Genomic DNA, 18,849 nt, shown 5'->3' on the forward strand with positions numbered 1-18,849 from the left:
TTAGCTCTCAATAATTCAGTAGTCACCTGAAGGAATGAGCAAAGCCGGGAACAATCCCGCACAGAGGCGGGAGGGGGAATACTCCCGCCCAAATAAGCCAGTCCGTATGATACTGGAGGATCTCTTGTACTGTACCTGACGAGGTATGGGCAAAAGATCTGACCAGAGACACGACAGCTCATTGACAACAGTATGGCGAGCAGCATGCTCTTGTACTGTATGTCACTATTAGCCGCTGCCTACTCACCAACTCCTGCCATACCACGTGCATAGCCGGCAGTTGGTGGAAAAGGAATAGTACACAGCAGGCCTGGTCACTGTCAACCGCTGCCTACCCACCAACTACCAGCAGGACACGTGCGTAGGCCACAGTTGGTAGAACAGGAATACTATTCAGCCGGCCATACCTTCTTGGAAACCTACCTTCGGCTATCAATACCCCAAATGGTATGATCATCTCACACACACTTTACATCTTGTATCTTATACCTGATATCTGCTCTAGCAATCTCTTAATATATACTTATATTTAAGAGCAATCTAGTCTGATTCTCACGCCGGAGGGTGGTCACAAGGAGGAACCCCCCCTTCTCAGTGACGAGCTCACGGTGTCTGTTTTGCAGGTTGTCAGAAGGACCATCTTCGCCGGACCTAACCCCTCGTGGGAAACATCTATTTAACCCCCAGGTTACCCGTAATCTGCCCGGGGTCACTTAGTGTTTCTTCATTGGCGCCATCCGTGCATAAAAGCTAGAACTTCATTTCTTTTCAGTTTTTTCAAACTTCTGGGAAGATGGTTAAAGAAATTCCGGTAACCACAACCCCAGCTACTGGGGAGAATACCGGCTACACAGTTTTTACAAACACTACCCCGGTTACCCAAGCCGGGGCAAGTGCAGTAAATTTTACGAACACTACCCCAGTTACCCAAGCTGGGGCAAGTGCAGTAAATAATCGCTTACTGGGATTCACCGATACCCAGTTAGAGAGACAAAGAACGAGGCTCCCCCGCCAAACACTCGATGAAGTTAAAGCGTGGGCGGAAGCACTTCAAAAAGAATTCCAAGCTGAGTTGGATGAACGCCTACGTTCAATCCAACAGCCTGAGGAATTCGAAGAATACTTGGACGATGATTCGGAGGAATCCGATAGTGACGCAAACCCTCGTCATCGGGCGAAAGGGAAGCATAAGGAAACGGACTCCCAACCGAGAAGGCGTTTTGAAGAAGCCTTCAAACCAAAAAACGCGGGTGGAAACCCACGTGACTTCTCCAAAACATTTAGACCAACTGTTGCAAATGCGGGAACGTCCAAATTTGCAAGGGACATTGCGGAAGCAATTGCCCCAAAAAGTGCCAAACAAATGTCCAACATAGGCACATATGATGGTATATCTGACCCAGACGATCACTTGAACAGATTCATAGCGGGGGCAACCGTCAGCAATTGGACGGAACCCACGTGGTGTTACATGTTCCAAATGACGCTTGTTGGGGCAGCCAGAGCGTGGTTCGACCGTCTACCGGTCCACCACATCTACGATTGGGCAGACTTCCAGCAAAAGTTCAGCCAACACTTCAGCCAGCAAAGAAAGTATACCGAGGAGCAATGGACAATCCTCAATTGCATTCGAGAAAAAAATGAATCTTTGCCAGACTTCATCACTCGCTACAACTCAAAGAAGCTAAGTCTGGGTAATATTAGCGAAGATCTTGTTCGCGCTGCTTTTATCCAGGGCGCGAACGACCCAGAGCTTATCCGCACCTTAACAGGTAAAGATAGCATGCCATCCACATGGGATGCCATCATGACAGCAGCTAAACGCTTTGCGGAAACAGAGAAGCAACTGGGTAGAGATCTCCCCCAGAGCACAAACCTCTACACCTAGAAAACAAGAGAAGACAACGTCCTTACCTCCCGATTAAACAAAAAGCGAAAGCTAGGCATTTAGCAGTCAAGGGTAAACTTTGACACCTCATCCGGCTTGCAACATCGGTTAGGCGGAAGGAACAACGAACAGTCGAACCAAAACTCCAGCTGGACGCCACTCACCAAAAGCGTCACCGAGATATTCGCCACTGAGGAGCTCCTATGGCCAAAGGCTCCAATAATCCGACATCGTCACAATGCTGATCGGAGCAAATACTGTGAATTTCACAGGACAAAAGGCCACAACACTGAAGAATGCACAGACGTAAAGGACATGGTCGAAGCATTTGTCAGAGATGGAACGCTCGCGCACCTCGTGGCGGAATGAACGCTGAGCAGGCTGATACGTGTAGAACCCCAGTTGGGGAAAACACGAATAAAATTGCAGCTTCAATGACGGAGACTACATACTGCGTAAACAACGAGATCCCGAACCAGGTGCATATCGGCTCGATTGTACTCCCATCCCAACAATATGGAAGGGAGCTCAATTACACAGTTTGCATGTAGATCAATTCCAAACTTGTAAAGAAAAGGCCAAGAGCCACTTCTAATGGAAATGATTCTCCTTATCACATTGACGCTGATGTTTTACATTTATACTTTTATGAACTTTCCACCACATACGTGTGAAAGTCGTTGCGTGGGGAAGGCGGCAAAACCCGCATAAACCCAAAAAACAACAAACCTTCACGCAGGTCAGTTAAAGGTGAAGTTCAGTCATCCCACTAAATGAAAGTGCCGGTCTATCCGCACGAATCATGATAGAGGAAACTGAACACTAACCTATTAACAACCGCGCGTCGAACGGTTAATTTATTCAACACTGATGCCGGTATTCACCGCATACATAAGTGTGAAAGTCATTGCATGGGGAAGGCGGCAAAACCCGCATAAACCCAAAAAAGGGCAAACCTTCACGCAGGTCAGTCAGGTAAAGTTCAGTCATCCCACTAAACGAAAGTGCCGGTCTATCCGCACGAATCATGGTAGAGGAAACTGAACACTAACCTATTGACAACCGTGCGTCGAACGGATAACTTATTCAACAGAAGGATGAGGAAAACCTCCACGCAGGCTAGATATAGGTAAAGTTTAGCCATCCTACCAAGTGCAAGTGACGGTTTTACCCGCACAATCACGAAGGGGGAAGCAAAACTTCAACTTATACTACCACGTTCAAAGGTTAACTTATTCTAAACAGAATTTCTAACAGAAGGATGAGGAAAACCTCCACGCAGGATAGATATAGGTAAAGTTTAGCCATCCTACCAAGTGCAAGTGACGGTCCTACCCGCACAATCACGAAGGAGGAAGCAAAACTTCAACCTATTATCTACCACGTTCAAAGGTTAACTTATTCTAAACACTTAGAAAATCTATAAAAGATGAGGAAAACCGCCACGCAGGTCAGATATAGGTAAAGTTTAGCCATCCTACCAAGTGCAAGTGAAGGTCCTACCCGCACAATCACGAAGGAGGAAGCAAAACTTCAGCCTATTATCTACCACGTTCAAAGGTTAACTTATTCTAAACACTTGGAAAATTGCTAATTTAAACTAAAGTATGCATGAGCAAGTCATATAACGTTTATAAAGCAAGTCATCCAGTGAAAGAAGCGGTCTTACCCGCACAAAGATTTATATTTCATAATATTCATTACAAGAATGGCCGGGTAACTACCCGCCTACAAGAATATAAATCTATACAAGCTAAACCTATCCTAGCAGTGGGAAGGGATCTTCAGAATCAGGCTTCAGGACCACTTCCACTTGGACCCGCACCATCAGTAGAACGTGGCGGTTCAAGGAAAGCTCTAAGGATAGCTAGCCCATCATCAGCAGCAGCAACTTCATTCACCTTCTCCACCACCGGATGCGGGAAGGCAGCATACTGGTTCACTGCTTGGTCATAAACAGCTTCAGTATCCACATCAAACAAAGGGAAGTTGGAAGGCGGGATGCCTTTCTCAACGAACCCTAGACCAAGCAGGTTGCCGGCCTTTTCCCCATCCTCATGAGAAGCGTTGAGGGCTGCGCTCATAGCATCGTCATAAGACGTATCTGCGAAGACCCGATGCACAACCTACAAAAAATATATATATATATATATATATATCAAAACCTTTTCTATTTACAAAGAAAAGCGTAAAGACATGAAAAGCTTACCTGAGACAACGCTTCTCGAAGAAGCCATTCCTTGGCAACCAGAGCTTCTTGGAGGGCGGCTTGAGCTTAATTACAGGCGCGTTCGGCTTCACTTTTATTGAGGTTGGCAAGCAACACTTCCTTTGCAGCAGCCTCTTCGACGCCCTTTAGCTTCCGCTCAGTATGGTCAAGCACCCCCCTCTGGTCCAAGATCTCTTGGAGCTTCTTGGCATCTTCCATCGCCAAGGCATCATGAGCCTGCTGGAGAGCCTCTAATTTGGCTTTAAGCTCCTTATTCTCCACGCGTAGAGGCTCAGCAACAGCTTCAGCCTTGGTGGCCCTCTCGGTTGCGTTCCTTGAAGTTTCCTTAGCCAGCCGAAGCTGTTCGTTAACAGCTTGGGCAGCCTTGGAACGGGCCTCGAGCCGGGCCTGAACCTCAACCTCGAGGGCCTTGAAGGCCTTCTCCTTTTCCGCAGCCACTGCGGTAAGTCTTACGTTCTCCTCCCGGACAGCCCGCGCCTGAGATACTTCTTTAATACGAGCTGCTTTTAACTTGTCGTTTTCATGACAAAGCAGCTCGACGTGCGGCTGCATCCGGGCCAGGAGAACGCGAAGCTCATTGGTTAGCCTACCCTCTTGGTAGCTAGCCATGGCTTCCCCCAACGCACCGCTGGGAGCTGCGTGACGAGCCCACTCCACGCACTCCACAGGCGTGCGAAGGGTTGTTCCTCGGCGAATGTTCCATCGTGGAACATACACTTCATTGGAATCCGACACTGCAAAAAACAAAAAGCAGTTAGGAAAAGATGATATATAAAAAAAAATGGGCCAAAAGAACCCTACGCACCTGTAGGGTCGATAACAGGCCGATAGCCGCCAAACCCATCACCTGAACCTAAGGGAAATCCATCCAAGAGGTCAGGCAGATGGGAAGGAGGCAGAAGTTGGCGAGAAGCCCCAAACATACCTGAAGGGTCGGCCGGAGCTGCCGATGTCGGAAGAGGCATGGAGGCCGCAACGGTGGTCGCAGCTGCGGGAATACCCGCTGAAATAGTCACCGCCGGCTCAGTGACTGATTCAGTAAAAATGGCACTGACAGCCGGCGGAGACGTCATCACAGTCGGAACAGTTGGCTCAACTGGCTGAGCAACTGAACCAACGGATGCAGGCGCAGCCGCCTGGGTCGTCGCCTCAGGTAGGTTGACCAAGCCTACCGTCACGGGTCCGGAGGTACTCCCTGCTCCACCCTGGAATGCCGTAACATCCACGCCTGCACAAAGAAGATATAAGTATATTGGCAGAAAGATATGAAGTTTAAGAAGAAAAGGAAGTTTGTACTTACGGGTTTTCTTGAGCCGAAAAGTGCGAACGGGCGGGGACGAACCCGATGGAGCCGGCCTCTTCGTGCCGCTCACTGTAGTCCTGGCCTGCTCGGAGGTGACGATCACTTCAGCCTCCGGAGCAGTGGTCTTCGCACCACCAGGGTTCCCCGCCACCTCCTCGCTCTCTGTCTCCGAATCAGACAGAGGCACCGGATCGGCAGTGGAGGCAACCTTTGCCTTCCCCTTCCCGCCGGCAGCCTTCTTTCGCACCAGCGGAGGACCATCTGCGGATTCCTCATCAGAACACAAGATTAGAGGAATTCCGGCAGAGGTTTCAGCATTTAGAGGTCTAGGGTTGAACAACGCCTTACCTGGCCGCGTGGCGCTCAGAATAGGGTGGCCCGGCGGGTAGGCCTCCACGAACCGATCCCGCGTTTGCTCCAGGATGGGCAACTCGTTCTCGAGAGCACGAGTACCCATCCGTGCGGGACCATCACTCTCCCGCGGCTGCAGGAGAGACTGCAAATCGTTTCCCTCTGAAATAAACAGGAAAGAAGTTAGAAGAAATTCTAAATCAATAAAAAGAAATAAAGCATACCGTAAGGAACAGAGTTCAAACCGTATTCAAGGACGATCGGGATCTTTTGTGCCACCACATCCTTCCACACCCGGCTCATCCCGAGCATCACCATCCCGGACTCCGCAAAGCGGTAAACCGGAGATTGGACTCGGGATATCTTCGAGAACCATTCCGCCTCCTGGTAGTTGGAGGCGTGAAGGCTGGGGAGTGCTTGCCCATTCTTGAACTTCATGGCAAGGGGGATGGCGCGAGCGAAAATATAAAAGAATTCCCGCTTCCACGAGCGAAGACTACGCTCGGTCACGCAAATCTTCAAACCCTTGATCCGGGTTATCAGAGTATACCACCCCTGGATGCACCTCCAAGAGTAGAAGGTCATCAGGCGGTCAACGAAGGGCTCAACGCCCAGAATCTGGCACACCCACTCGAAGTGGCGAATCTTCGCGATCGCCATCGGGTGTACCTCGGTCAAATGTACACCGTGCCTCTCCAGAACACGGTACACAAACTTCGTCAACGGGAACCTAAGATTCCCGTAGACAAAGAATGCAGCATATACCCCGATCTTGCCTCTGGGGGCATCATACACCGTCTGGTGAGGTTCAGGAAACTCAGGCTCGAAAGACTCGAGCATGAACTTCCTGACGATGTAATGATACAGATCGACGGGCAGAGCACACTGGCACTCGCCAACAGTACTCTTGTCATCCCTGTCGGACGTGGATGACGGGTTCCCAGCGTACGCCACAGCCTCCTCGGCTGTAGCCTCAAGATCATGAGAAGACATTTTGCAAGTATGGAAGAAGAAAACGATTTCAAGAGAATGCTCGACTGAAAAGAGAGTATTCGCCGGAAATCGTTTTGAAGATGAAGAGAAGTGAAAGTGTGAATTGCTAAGGACCCTCTCCCCCTTTATATACTAATCGCAATTAATGCGATGAAATTAATGCGGAAGAGAGAGAAATAGCAGGTGCAATGAAACTATGACACGTGGCAAAGAGCAGGCTGGCAACAGCTGTTGAAAGGACGCGTGCCATTAATTTCGCGGCTACGCGCCCGAAAAATCGCGCCCACGCGCCTTAAAAAGCGTCTGGAATGACCATGTACTGTCACGTCACCATAACTTCCTGCACGTCCTGACACAGTCAGAAGAAACCGCCGCACGACGTTTCAAGAGTTTGGACTGTTCTTATCCTTTCACCAACTCTTCGAATTTCAAAATTTCAAAAAGATTCAAAAGTAAGCGGGAATAAACCCCTTACCTTGGCAACCAAGTAACTATAAGACAGGTGCGGGTACAGTGTTAAGGCAAAACCCTTCACATACTTAGCACCTGCAGGGAATTGAAGCCAATAATACCTCGGCAAACAAGTAACCGTAAGACGTGTGCGGGTACAGTGTTTAGGCAAAACCCTTCACATACTGAGCACCCGCAGGGAATTGACGCCAGGAATACCTCGGCAACCAAGTAACCGTAAGACGTGTGCGGGTACAGTGTCAAGGCAAAACCCTTCACATACTGAGCACCCGCAGGGAATTGACGCCAGGAATACCTTGGAAGTAAAGTAACCGTAAGACGAGTGCGGGTACAGTGTCAAGGCAAAACCCTTCACATACCTAGCGCTCCGCAAGGAATTGAAACCAAGAAGGATCTTCTGGGCAATGCTTGCGGAAACGAGAATAACATCCCCGCATAGCGGGAACGTCGAGAACTACATTGTTCGAAGCTCCAAGATGGAATTGGTTGTTTTAACATAATTGATCACTATGTTCAAAACTACCAAAACCTCATGGAGAATCTACACAAGTGGGACTCAACGCTCCTGACTTGCGAGGAGGTTACAGACCTGCCCGCATCATACCCAAGGATCAAGCAGGAAAGTCGGGAATTTCTGCAAGTGACACTAGGACTTCCGCGGGAAGAATCCCCATGGAAAACCTAAAAACTAAACCCTTTTCAAAACCCTTTGCTTAAGTCCAAAAGTTCACCTCACTTTATTAAACATCCATGAGAAGAACATTGGACTGGGGGGACTTGAAGAGGTAGGTCCCAGCAGAGCCCAGTTGGACCCGCATGACTCACCTTGAAGAGAGACGTCTGCGCAGAAACCAACTGGATCCGCAGGACCCACCATGCTCAGAGACGTGACGTCCTTACGCGCAGTACGCAAGCTGTTCCCACAGGAAATGCCTCCCAATGGTGAAGTACTCTGCCTGTTCCCGCAGCTGCGGATACAAGCCATCAGGGAAGGCCACCCGCGCAGCAACGCTACACGCACAAGGCACTTAGCTCTCAATAATTCAGTAGTCACCTGAAGGAATGAGCAAAGCCGGGAACAATCCCGCACAGAGGCGGGAGGGGGAATACTCCCGCCCAAATAAGCCAGTCCGTATGATACTGGAGGATCTCTTGTACTGTACCTGACGAGGTATGGGCAAAAGATCTGACCAGAGACACGACAGCTCATTGACAACAGTATGGCGAGCAGCATGCTCTTGTACTGTATGTCACTATTAGCCGCTGCCTACTCACCAACTCCTGCCATACCACGTGCATAGCCGGCAGTTGGTGAAAAAGGAATAGTACACAGCAGGCCTGGTCACTGTCAACCGCTGCCTACCCACCAACTACCAGCAGGACACGTGCGTAGGCCACAGTTGGTAGAACAGGAATACTATTCAGCCGGCCATACCTTCTTGGAAACCTACCTTCGGCTATAAATACCCCAAACGGTATGATCATCTCACACACACTTTACATCTTGTATCTTATACCTGATATCTGTTCTAGCAATCTCTTAATATATACTTATATTCAAGAGCAATCTAGTCTGATTCTCACGCCGGAGGGTGGTCACAAGGAGGAACCCCCCCTTCTCAGTGACGAGCTCACGGTGTCTGTTTTGCAGGTTGTCAGAAGAACCATCTTCGCCGGACCTAACCCCTCGTGGGAAACATCTATTTAACCCCCAGGTTACCCGTAATCTGCCCGGGGTCACTTAGTGTTTCTTCACTAATAGTATAAAAAGTCGACAATCACCTTGCTACCGGAACTTGTGAATCTGAGGTAAATAGGTTGACAAGTTTGGTGGGTTTTAAAACTGGTTTTTCGGGTGGTTGTAATTGTGTAAAAATCTTTTTTTGATCCATGTCAATTTTAAAACGACCCGACTGGTGCTGATCTGGTATCTCGAAGGACAAGCTTAAAATGTGGAACATTAATATGAAGGTGTAACCCATATATCTAATGAGTCAAATGTTGTGGCGGTTTTGGTGAGTTGTAATCAAGTTGTAAACGGGTGAACAAGCTGCAACAAATCGGTTAAACGAGTCTACAAAGGTCAACTTTTTATTAAGTTTTTTATTCTAATATTAAACTGATTGAAGAAATTGTAACACAAACTTGATTAAATTCATTGATCCATACACTGTCCATATTTATGAGGCTGAACTGAATCAAATACTATATGTCCAAATCATATTTAATTTATGAGCTCCACTGCTCGACGAAATGCACGTGTGAGAATTTTCATCTTTAAACCATTATTTTTAATATTTGTTGTCTGGATTGTGACCAGAAAAAGGTGACTGCCCCTTTTGTTCTGGATACCAAACCAAACTACCCAACTGCTTGGATTTCGTTCCGGACTCGGGTGTTTCTGATAGAGGCCGATTTGAGATGGCTAATCTCCCAAGATAATGACCCTTTGAGCGGGTTAGACTCCAAAGAAATAATAGAGAGAACCGGACATTGTTAAACAATTTTCTTACTAACTCATTCTTAAACTTGCAATGCCTTTTATAGGCTACATTTGAAAGTGATAAACCAAAAGCAAAGGTAAAACTAACATAAGCATGAACTAAACCACTAACCTAAGATAACTTCTCACTAACATAAAATAAACAAACTAGTAAAGATATTGAAAGAAAACTAATTAAAAGAACAAGTTGCATGGTGAACGTGGGATGTAGCCAAAGGGTCTTGCATGTGCATGAAGACTAGAACGTGGGCACGTATCAGTTTCCAGTAGGTTATTTGGTCTCATTCGGGTAAAGTTGAGAGCTGCCCTTCAGCCATTTTTAGTTTATGATAAGTCTTTCAGCCTTTTTTGGGTGCACATCTCTTTAATGAGAGATACGGAGGAAGCTGTTTGACACCTGCTATTTGACTGATGGTACGTAACCCTCTTTTTCCTCTTACAAATCAAAACATTAATATTAATGGCTTTTACTTGTTTCCGTTCATTTAACTTTGCTCAATCAAACAGCTACATTTCCGTTTCTATCATTATCTCTAAAGGCCAAGGTTTGTGGCACTATAAATATCAATTATTATTACAACAGAAGTTGTAACTTATAGAAGCATGTAGAAGTTTATTAATACAATACTAGATAGAACATATACTTTTTAATTCATTTTTCTTCATACCCGGAAAACATAAGCGTAAGCTATATATGTAGTCTTACATACGGAACCAAAACATGAAAAACTAATAGACTTTTTAATTAATTTTTATTCAAATACCCAGAAAACATAAACGTAAACTGTATATATAGTTTTGCATACAAGAACAAAACATGAAAAACTAATTCTAACACAAAGAAATAATTAATTATAATACGCATAAACAAAATAAATACTAAAAGAACATGCAAAACCCATGTTGCCATTATATATATTGAACATATACCCTAACCTAATAACTAATATTGACTAGGATTTAAAAATTGAAAAAAAAACAAGGTGAGGCATGAACCCGTAACCTCTTAAATTAAAGATGAAACAAGGGGAGTTTTCACCCGACCAATTCAGATTCAACAATATAGGTTCCAAGTATTAATTTTGTGGGGTCCTTACAAAATTTAATATACTGTGTCAAAAATTTTTTAAAAAAAACATTGGGTCCCGGTATGATCTAACCTATGTGGATCCGCCCGTGGGTATCAGTGTGGGTAAGGTTCATGGGTAAGTTTACCACATGGCAAACTCACCCCTAACTATATGGGTAGTTTGCCAAATTACAATTTGTGGCAAATGTTTATCGTGTGGTTATATGACTTTTGAAGAAATTAAAATACTCGTTAATTAATAATCAATTTATTACATATATTACAAAAAAAAGTTTTAGAGTACTTATTGGTAGGTGTTTCTAGTTATTTTCTGGTTTGTAGTTACTTGAGGGTAGAAATAAAATAACGATGTTTGATTGGCAAGTGAATGGTTAGTATCCATTAGTACTTCTTCTCCTCTAATACTATGATGAGTAGGTAAATATGATGGTTCAATTATTAGTATATCATAGAGTAAGGTTTTGAATTTATTGAAAATACTGTCAATTACATTGCTCTAGAATTTAGTTTCTCTTCATTGAAAAGAAAAGCCATTATGCCAACATTAAATTAATTTGAGATTTTATTTTATTATATTTATTACCCTCCTCAGACCCTACCATAGCATTGCTATTGGTGGGATATACTGAGTACGATGATGATGATGATGATGATATTTGTAAATTGTAAACAGTAAACTCAAGAAAACATTTTTATATGAATGATCATGAGGCGTAATCAATAATGGACACTCTTTTATCTTTTGCTTTTTATTATGCAATAACCTTTTGTCTCCACCATTATAAGTTTTTTTCTTAGATCATTCTCATCTCAACCCCTATAATTATATGTGGAGAGTTTGCAAATTATAGGGTGAGGTTATGAGTGATTGTGAGTGTAAATTATAGGGTGGAGAGAGAAATGTAGTGATTTTTTGTAAATTTTGGGAAACATTTAGGGAACATTGTTTGCCCCTATTTATTTTTTAATATTTGTTGGATTGGTTATGAGTAGAAGAGAGAGAAAACTGTAATAATAAAGGTATAAAAAATATTATTTAATTGAACAGGTGAGATAAATATAATGTTTTTTAGTGTAATTATAGAGACAATGATGGAGAGTGGGATGAGAATGCTCTTAGTAAACGATCAAGTGGACAGGATAGATTATATATATATATATATATATATATATATATATATATATATATGGGATGGATATTTTGATAACCATGTTGAGTTTTAAGAACTTAAGAACTCAATTCTATTTCACACATTTAATTAAGTGAAATTGCACTAATTTTGACGTTATTTTACTAATCTCGTGAAAATAACGTTAAAAGTGACGGACGGTAATCAGGCATCATGTAGTGGCGTTGATAGCTGAAAGATAAGGGTACATACACTGATCAGCCGGTGTCCCGATGATTGAGTGCTATGTGCCTTATGTCCAAGGCTTGATGCAAAACTACTATCGAGGCGGGGGTCTCACCGGAAGCAGCCTCTCTATCCCTATGGGGTAGAGGTAAGGCTGCCTACATCTTACCCTCCTCAGACCCTACCATAGCTTTGCTATTGGTGGGATATACTGAGTACGATGATGATGATGATGGAATATGTGGTTGAGATTAAATCTAACAAAAAAGTCAAAGTAGGAGAGGGAATAAATATGTAAGTGGTTACACTAACTTTTACGTCCGTTACACATGTGTAAAAAGTCGACTCGGTGCGTAAAAAATTCTGTAATTTTTTTACGTGTATGTAACTTACATATATTACGCATGTCTAAAAAAATCCGAAAAAAAAAATCGTTACACTGAGTTTTTTCGAGTTCTTAAAACTCAAAGGGATTCTTAATTGAAATGTCCCATATATATTATATATATATATATATATATATAAGGGTTCAAATAAAAAGAAGTTGTTTCCCAGGAATGGTAAAAACCATCAGAATTTTGACATTTAGCATTAAAACCTATGATGAAAGAACAATTGTAGGAAACTATGTCGGTTATAATGGTGAAAGAGTAATTGTAGGAAACTATTACGATTTTTTGTAATTTTAAATCTCAGCCATTGATTGATATAATCCAATGGCTATGATATATTCCTAGTCTTCTTAGAAAACTACTTGTTTTTACAATAACCCTCCCATATATATATATACAGGATTGATGTCTTTTGAGAACCGCTTTGAGTTTTAATTACTCGAAAGAACTCAACGTAACAACCTTTTTTTTTAAAGTTTTTTTTACTCATGTGTAATACATAAGTGCAAGTAATGTACAAAAACTTACCGTAATTTTTTACACACCGAATCGACTTTTTACACATGTGTAACTAAAGTTTAAACTTGTGTAATCAACAAAAATCTTTATTCTCTCTTCTGGTTCATTTTTTAATCAAATTTAATCTCATCCACATATTCTAACTCATTTAATTAAATATGTGGTCTAAAATTGAGTTATCAAAGTTCTTACAACTCATCAAGTTCTAAAAATATCACTCTCATATATATATATATATATATATATATAGTGTGTCAAATTAGTTATTTGGGTATTTGCAATCAATTAATTGTGTGATGCTATAAATTTGATATGGCTTAATGGTAGAGCACTCACTTTACAAGTGAGAGGTAGGGCGTTCAAACCTCACTATCACCAATTTATATAGGAGATATGAGGGATGACCCTGGCTTGCCAGGGTTCGAGTCCTGCTCTCACCCGGTTTTACCGGCTCCTCATTGTCGTGCCATTTGGCGGGTGTGGGTCGGGTTTTATCTACAAGAAATTTGACTTTTAGCGGCGACAAAAGTCGCCGCTAGTTCGCCGTCGCTAACGATCTAACTAGGTGGAAACATGTCGCCGCTAAAAGTGTTACCGGATTCCGATTTTTTGGTTCCGGTAGGCTTTTGGCGCCGACTATGTCGCCGCTATTGCCTCAATTTTCGTCGTTTGTGCTTTTCGTGTTTTTTGTGCTTTTCTTAGTATTCCCAATTTTTTACATCTAAAACAATTATATGCAAATTTTGTGCAAATAAAAACTACAATTAAAGCATACCACGAACAACCAATGGATATATATAAACATTTTTTTTAAGTGAAACATAGAAGAAACAATTAAAGCATACCACAAACACTTTGTTTAAAGTCAAATATTTAAAACATAAAACTAACTAGTCCATATCCCGTCATCCGTATCAACTTTGTTTCCTTTACTTGATACCTTCTTCGAATCTGAAGAAACACGGATCTACTCCCCTTAACGGGTCTTAGATCCAATGAGTCCACAGCGTAGGATACGGTTACTCACCAATACGATATGAACTCAATTCCCAAAGTTCAGTGACGTGAACCTACAAAACAGACACCGTGAGCTCATTACGGGATGGACAAGAGGGGAGGTCTTCCCGTAACCACCATCCGGCGTGAGAATAAGTACAATTCTGATGAAGATCAGGTACTTCAGCAAATAGTGAAAGTATAGTGAGAGTGCATGAATACCTCAAGATGATTGGGAAGGTGTTTATAGCCGAAGAGTGTGGGAAGGTGATTGGGCCAGCTGTCCCTTTGGAAGATGCTCTCATAACCACCTGGACACGTGTCCTCATATGATATGTTCAATTTATACGTTGCATGTGCATGTATAACAACCTGGACACGCGTCTCCATATGACAGGATGGTATATAACCCTGACCATGTGCACGGTTATAACGGCCTTGCCAGGTGTCCTTTTCTGGTTGGTTGAGAGGTCATGTATTGCTCAAGAAAGCATCTTGGTAGATCTTCTAGAATGTTATTGGATAATGACAGCTGTCCCGGGGCACTACCTCATAGTTATTTACACGGACGGATTCTCCGTCTTGCGGATGACTTCTGAGGGTGCCATGATGCTTCCTCATGTCTTATGAGGTTGTTTCTTCCTCATGTAATTATGTGGGTGGTCCCTATGTCCCACGGGTGCCTTATGAGGGACATCCGATTGACCCGCAGGTGATACTTAAGAGTATTTCGGTATTTTCAGTACCCTACCTCTATAAGTCCCCAGTCTAGTCTTTCTTCGGCGTGAAGTACTTTATGCGGGTGAAATTTTGGACTTAATGCGTATTTGAGGATTTTTTATTCTGCAAGTTGATTCAAAAATATCTTTCGTTGTTGTGGATAATCATGAAAAAGGACAAGTTGCCCACTCGCAGGTGCGTGTGCTTACGATGAGACGTGTATGACGGCTGCTACTTTACCCGGATGTACAACTTTTACCTTTTTCGAATTTCCCGCGTGACGTGGCGCTTATCTATTGGGTGATCTTTCTTCTCTCCACTGTTCATATCCCATCGCATTAATTGCGATGGGTATAAATAGTGGAGTTTAACTTCTCACCGAAGTTTTATCGCCTTTTGATTTCTGATTATTATCTTGTTTTCTTTCTTTGAAACTTTCGATTATTCATCCAATCTTTCTTGAAACTATTCGATATTCCGTCTAACGTTACTTGAATGGCGAGTATTCAGTCTGAAATCAATGAAACAGAGGTTCAATCGGACCAGTCTGAGTACCAGAAGCTCATTGAGACTTATGGTATTCCTTCGGAGTGGGGACCAGAGTTTCCCTCTTCTGGATCTATAGCCAGTTTCCCTCCTCCAGGGAAGATGACTGTTTATTCAGATTTCTTTGTCTCTGGAAACTTCCGTTTTCCTGTGACAAAGTTTTTTATGAGGATATTGGGTGCTTTTGGGATACATTTATCTCAGTTGCACCTTCATGCTGTCATGCGAATTCGTCACTATGAATTCGTGTGTATGGCTCATGAGATGGTGCCTCGTCTTGACCGATTCGTTGTTTTTTACCGAATGGTCAACCAAAACGGGTGGTCAACCCGACTGCAGTTGGTAACAGCTGAAACTATATTTCCCAAATTACCCCTCCATTCATATCCGGTCCTTTTACTAGTTTCATGCCATTTGAACCAACTATTAAATCAGGTAAGTCAAAAGTATACCCCATGCCAAGTTTGACCAGAAGAAAGTCAAATAAGTCCAAACCATTGCTTACCATTTTGCAGATTCTTTTGTTGACTTCCATTTACACTTAAACTTTGACTGTTGTACCAAATGACAAGATTACCCTTGCATATATCAATATTGCATGTATTGTAAGAATCAACAATACAATTGATCTACCAAATTCCCCAATTATTGTCAAAATTGATCCAAATCTTTTAAATGTTCCGCATGTCATGTTTGACCAGCAAAACGTCAAACATGACCAAAAACTCATGTTTAACCAAAATGCTGCTATTAGTTAAGAATTCCTACAACACAAGCCATTGAATACTCATATCTTTAAACTTTGTCATCTCAAAACCAAATATTATATTATAGAGCCCAATGACCAAAATACCCTTACTATGAAAAAGTTCAAAATTGGACATACGTACTGTGAGGACCTCTAGTACAGAATTTCAGTCTAATAGAAATCAGACAAAGATTGACTTAAAACACTAATCACAAAAATCAACCTTTGATCCTTAATAACTTCCATTATGACAACGGCTTTAATAGATTGATTTTATGATTGTGTACCAAGATTGATCTTAAGCTGCCAGCAACAAAATTGTAGCTGAAATATTCTGACAATAAGGAACCATCAACATGTGCAGTTGACCACAAAAAAGTCTATGTTAACAAAAAAAAAGTCAATTTTGGCAAAATAGCCCAAAATGACAATGACCATAGTAGTTTCCATGCTAAAATTGAGTATTTATAAACATATATATTTTTTAGAATTATGTACTTATTTTAACCCATATCTCTGAATGAGTTGAACGGGTTGACGGGTTTGGTTGATTTTAAACAGGATGGCGGATTATATAAATAGGTTGAACGAATTTAAACAGGCCGGTGAACGGGTTGACGGGTTTAGTATCTCATTTCTATTCTGATAAACCTTCTCAATATCAAACATATACCATTTCATATATTGAATGCTTAAAAGATGGCGTGTACATTAACACATAAACCCATACATTCACACCCAATAATTGCAATTCGCAATGGAAACTTTCAGTTCAATACTAACCAGAATTTTTGTAACTTTTATTTGAAGATTCATTATTTGACAATGTGCTAAAACTATTTTTATATTAATCCGTTTTCTTCAATCTTCATGTCAACTGATGGTACATATTACTCATCTTGGAAATATTTAAGAGAAGAAGACCAGGAACAGTTGAAAATGGGGCATGATGGTACAACTTCATCTTATTTATGTGATAACATGTCAACTGCTAAAAATCAAATGAGTAAAATGGTCAAAACAAGTTCCTTATTATATCACCATTGTTGCTCCGGTTTACTGTTCGAAAAAAAAGTTGTTGCTCCTGTTTATATTAACCTCTTCTCTTGTTTTTTAATGAATGTCAAGTCTACCTAAAATCAATTAAGGGATCCGCAAATAGGTGAACAGAAAAAGGAGCTCGAAAACTGAACTGATTTTAACCCGAACCGAAGGAAATTTTAAAACCAGTTTGCAACTGACCCGAATTCGATTGAAGCTTACAAACCAAACCCAACACACTTCAGTGTGTGAAACACAAGAATACAAAGCATATAAATTATATGTAATATGTGTGTCTGGGTATGAATATTACATACATGTATAAAGTATTCACGAACTTGCAATTACGTAATCTATTAATAAACTTATTACGCACACAGGGCATGTGCCACACGTATATTATCAATAACTTCACATTCTTGTCACAAACATTACATTGACTAATTGTAATTACACGCATAATATAATTTACTAGACTCATCATAAAAGTAGCTAATATGTTATTGTTGTATATATATCATATAAAATCACTATCACGGAATTATTCATATACAATTTGGTAAATCACATGTTGCCCATCCCAAACCACCCTCCCAACACATCAACCAAATACACACCAACTTATATATGGACATATTCTTTTAGAATACAAATTGGTGATCCTTAATTAAATTTGAAATGTTATTAGATTAACTTAAGATTTTATAAAATCCTAAAATTTCTCTCACTTCCCTTTGGTGCCCCCCCCCATCTCGCTCTCTACGTATTTCCTTTTCTTTTTATTTTCTTTTACCTAATATAACTTGCTTCTGAATCTCAACCAAATCTAAAAATATAACTTTGGATTTTCTAAACAAACCACTATCCTCCCCATATCTTCATGAGTCCCCATAAGGATATTGCAAGATCAATGTGCAAAACCTCAAACCCCCCCCCCCCCCCCCCTTCTCTACGTATTTCCTTTCCTTTTTTTTTCTTTTACCTAATATAACTTGCTTCTAAATCTCAACCAAATTTCAAAAGATATCTTTGGATTTTCTCTACAAACCACTATCCTCCCCATATCTTTATAAATCCCCTTAAGGATATTGCAAGATCAATGTGCAGAACCTCAACCATCCCCCCCCCCCCCCCCACTACGTATTTCCTTTTCTGTTTTTTTTTTTCTTTTACCTAATATAACTTGCTTCTAAATCTCAACCAAATCTCAAAAGATATATTTGTAACACCCCAGTCCGGATTGGGCTGACGTGTCACAATAAACATGGTTTCTGAACAAAAGATATGATTTTATTTATTTACTTGTCAAACTTATAATACATTAGATAAGGTAAACATAAGGCTATTTTACAAACTAGTGCGGTTAAAAGATATTTTATTATGATCCTGATGCTTTATTCTTCTCTCTTAACCCCGCCCATAGTAACCGGTGTACCTGTAAAAAAGATAATAACGACGGAATGAGCCGAATGCTCAGTACGGAATAATAGGCTCAAAATGATTTAATTAAACGTAATTTAGATTGAACTTATAATAATGATACGATGCAAAGTGACTTAAATAAAATAAATCGTATCATATGGATGTACCCATGAGTGAACATAAAACGTGACAACATACAGGTAGCTACTCCTGAATATTCATCACATGAGATGGCGAGTTGGCATACCCGCTATCCATCTCCTTAATATTAATCCTAGGAC

The sequence above is a fragment of the Bidens hawaiensis genome, unplaced genomic scaffold, assembly GCF_021521415.1.
Source record: "Bidens hawaiensis isolate Kalapana, Puna unplaced genomic scaffold, B.hawaiensis_p1.1 tig00001904_1, whole genome shotgun sequence".
NCBI lineage: Eukaryota > Viridiplantae > Streptophyta > Magnoliopsida > Asterales > Asteraceae > Bidens > Bidens hawaiensis.